The 5,900-nt window shown below is 47.0% G+C and overlaps 1 long non-coding RNA gene across 1 annotated transcript; it reads left to right on the top strand.

The window, feature by feature from the left end:
- The first annotated feature begins 510 nt into the window (after nt 1–510).
- On the top strand, nt 511–5,251 carry LOC147995682 (uncharacterized). Its single transcript, XR_015683794.1, has 4 exons — nt 511–1,093; nt 1,396–1,504; nt 2,552–2,616; nt 3,812–5,251. It is a non-coding gene; the product is annotated as an uncharacterized LOC147995682 (long non-coding RNA).
- Nucleotides 5,252–5,900: the final 649 nt, after the last annotated feature.

Raw genomic sequence — 5,900 nt, 5'->3', positions numbered from 1 at the left:
AGCCATATCCTAGTTGGAACGAAACCAGCTTTCCTCATGGAAAAGGAGTGTCCCCTATCAAATGGCTAGAATGTAGCCCTCTTGTCTGATACTTCTTTCTCTGTAAAAGATGTGTGGTTTGTGTTATCAGCAGACAAACAGAATCAAGACAACACTTTGCAATGTAATTTCATGATTTATACATCAATTATGTTTTATGAAGTTATTTTTGACTGACTAAAAGGTTTTATAGCTGGAATGTTGCTATATTGGGATGGAAGACGGGAACAGCCTCCCGTACCCCTGCATTCATTCCTCTCACCTCTTGCTCAGGTCAGGCTATCCCAGGCAGGAGGAGGGGCAACTCTGGAGGGGCTGCTTCTCACCTGCCATTATTCCCACTGAGGTCTAATCACCTCCTGCCTCTCCAGGCCTAAGAACCGCCTTCTGTGTGCCCCACCCCCATTTCTAAAGTCCAGGTTTGTTTTCTTAATTTCTTAGATTAGTAAATCTGAACATAGTATTGTAGGCATACCTGAGTTCTATAAACTCACTGTTAGCTCCCCTCCTTGACCCAGGACAGCTTCTGCCATCCTGAGACAGAGTGACCTGCTTTGTCCTGCCCTGGCCCTCTGAATCCCTCTAGGTCTCCCTAGAAAAATAGGGATCTGCAGACCCTGTGGGTACAATAATAAAGGAAAAACTACAAAGTACGGAAGAGGAAATACACAAGAAAGCAGAAGTAGGTCCTGGTTCTTATCCAGACCATGAGGCCATCGCCACCTTCAGTTAACCCTGAAGGGGCTCCTTCCTTGCAACAAGGTCAAATTCACAGTGTGCAAAGCAGGACCAGCCAAAGCCCTCACTTGATTATAGCTTAATCCTAATCTGATGAGGTTTGGGTGCAAAGCTCTCTCAGGTTAACAGTGACCGGAGGATCCCTGCGCTTTAGGACACGGCTTTCTACCTTAAGGTCCCAGCAAGCTCTTTTTGGTGTTGGTGTTGGAAGTCTCACGTTTGCTGAGCAAGTGCTGTACCACCAAGCCGCATCTCCAAGCCCACACAGGAAGCCTCGTTAAAAAATGAAATGAAATACCAGAGCACATCCAACACTGTGAGTATTCTCTCTCTCTCGTGTGTGTGTGTGTGTGTGTGTGTGTGTGTGTGTGTCCGTGCAAACTGTTGATAATATAAAATGTACTTCTTAGTGTGGGTGGAGGTTAAAAACATTTTTTTTTTTTTGGTTCTTTTTTTCGGAGCTGGGGACCGAACCCAGGGCCTTGCGCTTCCTAGGTAAGCGCTCTACCACTGAGCTAAATCCCCGGCCCCAAAAACATTTTTAAAATATTGGTTTAAAAGAAAATATCCCTTCCTCAAATATTATACAAATATTATCAGAGCTGTGTCTTGCTCTAGGAGAAAGAGAAAAACAAACGTTGGCCACCACAGCTGGAAAGTTCTGGACGGGGTAAAGACAGACATCACCAGGGCAGGATGTAAAACCACAGTCTGAACTCTGGATGGGGTAAGGACAGACACCACCAGGGAAGGATGTAAAACCCAGTCTGAGGGGTGTCATGGGAGAAACCATGTCCTTTGGACCCTGGTGGCTGGTTCTGACATGGGCTGGGGAAGGAAGGGAGAAAGTATGTTTCTGATGAAGCATGGATACCAAGCTACCCCTCACTAGCCCCGTGACTGGGGCCGCTACTGAGATGTTAGCAAATACCATCCAACCAACAGCTGGCCAATTGGGGCGCTAGCATTTATACATCCTCTGAAAAGTCCCCAGATTTCCAAATGTCACACAGTCGCAGAAACTATCTGCCCCTGGCAAAACCATGCCCCTGCTTAGACCAGGAGGCAAATCACAGTCAGCTGCTGTGGACAGTTTGAGCAGCCGCATATCCCACAGCTGGGATTAAAATGGAAACACATTCCTATAATATGTGTTTTTCAGAGAAACCCAAATTCTCCCTCCTAAGCCCCAGCACAGCAGGGGGGAATTGGAAGGTGAAGTGTTTTCTCCTGGCCCTTCCTCTGACACCCCTGGGGTTGCAGACAGGTTGTCACAGCAGGATGGAGAGCTTGATTTCCTGCTTCGCAAACAGGGCGTGGCCTAACTCCTACTCCTGCACTCCGCACAGACGCTTGGGGGTTGGGGGAGGGCGGAAACAACCAAAGGAGCGAGCATCAAGTTTTCAACTGTACGTACAGAAGGTCGTGTGTCTGTCCGCCTTTTCCTCAGTAATTATTGAGCCAGTCATTGGAAAGGGGCAAGGCAAAATACCCATTACCAAGATGTAGCTACCGAAGGGCTAAGGTTTGGAATCAGAAACGGGTTGCCTTTACTCCGGCCCGTGTGGACAACTCCTCCTCTGAGACTGAGGAATCTAAGAGGGTTACCGGAAAGTTATATAACGACTCCTCTGTATGGCATGGACTATCTACTCACTCCTGCCCAAGCGCCCTCTACAATCAGTGAGCTCTGCTCTTTGTAGTCCCCTCATCCCTTTTCCTGTACCTGTCTGAATCCAACCAACCCGGATCATCTGTTTTTTTTATCATCTAGGAAGGCGATCCACAGAGAGCACTCAGCATGCATAAAATCTCCTCTTGGCACTTAAATGTTTACGGGTAAATGAATCATTCCTCTCCTATGTGTGACCTTACGATGTATGTCACTGAGCTTATAGATTCCAGGAACCTGGGGGACACTTAACTCTCTCAGTGCCTGCCCCAGAGCTGAACTTACAATAGGATCTTAGAGCTGAGTAAAACCTGCTTCAATTGTTGGGGATCTTTGTTTTTTCTTATTTCTTTATTTACATCCCAAATGCTACTCCTTCCCTGCCCTTCCACAGATCCTCCCCCATATCCTTCTCTTCTGAGAGGGTTTCCCCCCAAGGTAACTCCCCCACCTTGGCTCATCAAGTCTCTGTCTGACTCGGCCCATCCTCTTCCACTGAGGCCTAGAGCATTTTTAAGTCACCGGGATCTATCCCAGGCCTTGTCAAAGTGGTCATGACGCCAAATCACTTAAGGAAATCACAGAGATTAAATGAATTGTTTAATTAACTGCTCTGTACATAATAAAAATTTGATTGCTTTAACTATAAAGTGATAAAATGGAGGTCAAAGGGCACTATTTTTTAATTTGTTTATTTCTGTTTTTTATTTGATTTTAGGGTTCTCCGTATCCTTCCAAATTTTATTTTGTTTCAGTTTTAATTTTGCAATGGCTCCTAAATGTCATGTCAGAACAAAAGGCTCTGTTTAGGGAAGTCTGTACCCACCTCATCCACTTTATCCCTCCCACCCCGTCTCCGCCATGTCCTGAAGCAGGTAGCTAAACTCATTAGTCTCTGGTTTTTTGTTTGTTTGGTCCCCCCCACCCCCCAGCTGGGGACCAAACCCAGGGCCTTGAGCTTGCTAGGCAAGCACTCTACCACTGAGCTAAATCCCCAACCCCTGTTTGTTTTGTTTTGTTTTTTTAATCTCTATTTTTGTTCCTTTTTTCCTTGAAGAAATAGGTACATGTTCTTACTTCTTCCCCTAGGGGAGATTCTTGAGGTAATCCCTTTCAAGACTAGTTTTTTCATGACTGCCTTACTACCACCTCTTCCTCTTCCTCCTCCTCCTCTTCCTCCTCCTCCTCTTCCTCCTCTTCCTCCTCCTCCTCTTCCTCCTCCTCCTCTTCTTCCTCCTCCTCCCCTCCTGTGTGTGCTGGCTGGGAGGATCTGGACAAGCAACAGCCATGACAAAGGGATTTGTTGTGTGTTACTCCTCACTGGAGCTAGTCACAGTGACAAGGAAATAACTTTCTTCCCAGGGCTAGCTCCATTCCAAACCCCGGCCCAAGACTTACGTCACAGGTGTAGCCCTGTGACGGGTTATCTGGTCACAGCGACTCAGGAGGCAAAGGAAACATCCACAACCACGCTTCTGGCTTGCTCATCTTCCTGGAGGAGGACCCAAAGCCAGTGTACACTGGCTTCCTAAAAGCCACTTGTAAGACCTCTGCAAGCACATGCAGCATCCACGAGACCTGCACACGGTGCAGGAAAACCACACTCCGTACCTGTGCCAGCTAGTTTCATGGCAACTTGACACAAGCTAAAGTCAACCGAAAGGAAGAAACCTCAAGAAAGAAAATGTCTCCCTAAGATTGGGCTGTAGGCAAGCCGGTGGGGAATTTTCTTAGTTAGTGATTGATGTGAGAGGTCCCAGTCCATTGTGGGGGGTGCTCCTGTGTTACATAAGAAGTCTGGCTGAGCAAGCCAGTAAGCTGTACTCCTTTATGCATCAGCTCCTGCCTCCAAGTTCCTGCCCTGCGTGAGCTCCTCCCTCCCTTGACTACTTGGGTGATGAGCTGTTTCTGTGGAACAAAGAATGAAACAAAGCCTTTCCTTCCCCAGCTGCTTTTGTTGATGGTGTTTCATCTAAGTCATAGGAACCCCAACTAAGACAATGCATGCCTATGCCTTAAAAAAGAGAGAAAGCTTTAAGAATTGAGGATTGACAATCCTCTGGATCCTTAGGATCCCATTTCAAGGTGGATATAACAAGCCTAAATAAGTTAGTTTAACTTACAGGGAGAGGGCCAAAGGAGTGGAGTGCCTCCGACAGAGGTATTCATTGGAAAAAGCGGGAGTGGGAGGACTCTTGCCTTGGAGTCTAGCTATACAAAGTGGGTTCAGAGGCTGTGACTCACTGAGGAAAAGGAGTGCCCTGTGTCCTAGGGCAGGCTGCTTTCTCCAAACAAGAGTTCTTTGGCTAAGGAAGGAAATGAGGTAATATCAGATTAATCAGCTGTCACCAGCCGGACAGATCTAGAAGTTCAACCATGCCCAGCTCCTTCTGCTCATACTTACCCTTTACCTCCATGGTACGAGGACACTACCATGCCAGGTTCTAATGAGAGAGAGCCTGGAGCCCCTCCTTGGTAAGCAGCTCCTTCTCTCTGGACCTTTAATTTTCTCTTCTATTAAATCAGGGGGTAACTGATCACCAGTAATGCAACTTGGTCCGTGGTCACATTTCTTTCTTTCTTTAATATAAAAATTGTTGGGAGCTGGAGAGATGGCTCAGCAGTTAAGAGCACTGACTGTTCTTTCAGAGGTCCTGAGTTCAAATCCCAGTGACCACATGGTGGCTCACAACCATCTGTAATGAGATCTGATGCCCTCTTCTGGTGTGTCTGAAGACAACTACAGTGTATTCATATATATAATATAATAAATATATACATCTCTTAAAAATTGTTGACACTATATTTTGACCATATTCTTTCCCATCCCAACTCCTCCAAAATCCTCACCAAATGTACCTGGTGTGTGCCCAGTGCCCCAGAGGGCCAGAAGACGGTATCGGATCCCCAAAGACTGGTGTTACAGATGGTTGTAAGCCACCATGTGGATTCTGGGAATCAAACCTGGTTCCTCTGGGAAAGCAGCCAGTGCTCTTAACCACTGATCCATACCTCAAGCTGCCGCCGCCTCCTCCTCCTCTTCCTCCTCCTCCTCTTCCTCCTCCTCCTCCTCTCCTCTTACTCCTCCTCTTCTTCCTTCTCCTTCTCCTCCTCCTCCTCCATCACCAACACCATCACCACCACCACCACCACCACCACCACCATCCCCAGTCAAGTTTCTTGTTAGAAAAACAATAGGATTAAGCTGTTTTTTTCACAAGGTTCACCTCCCTCCTTCAACATAGCTGCCACCTTCTTACCTAAGACAGCTTCACAAATTAGGCTCCCCACCTTCCCTTCAAAGCTATTTGAAACACCAACTTCTAGACTTACTGCAACCAACCTTCCACCTCCGAGACTGCAGGAGTCTATGCTTCAGAGAAACGGAGTCTGAAAGTGAGTGGAAACAGTAAGCAGCCAGCACGGGGATGAGCCTTTATCCCAGGATCCT

This window comes from Rattus norvegicus, chromosome 3 (genome assembly GCF_021556685.1).
Source record: "Rattus norvegicus strain SHRSP/BbbUtx chromosome 3, alternate assembly SHRSP_T2T, whole genome shotgun sequence".
Taxonomy (NCBI): Eukaryota; Metazoa; Chordata; class Mammalia; order Rodentia; family Muridae; genus Rattus; species Rattus norvegicus.
Note: the sequence above shows the minus strand (reverse complement) of the source record. Positions and strands in the feature narration are given on the sequence as shown.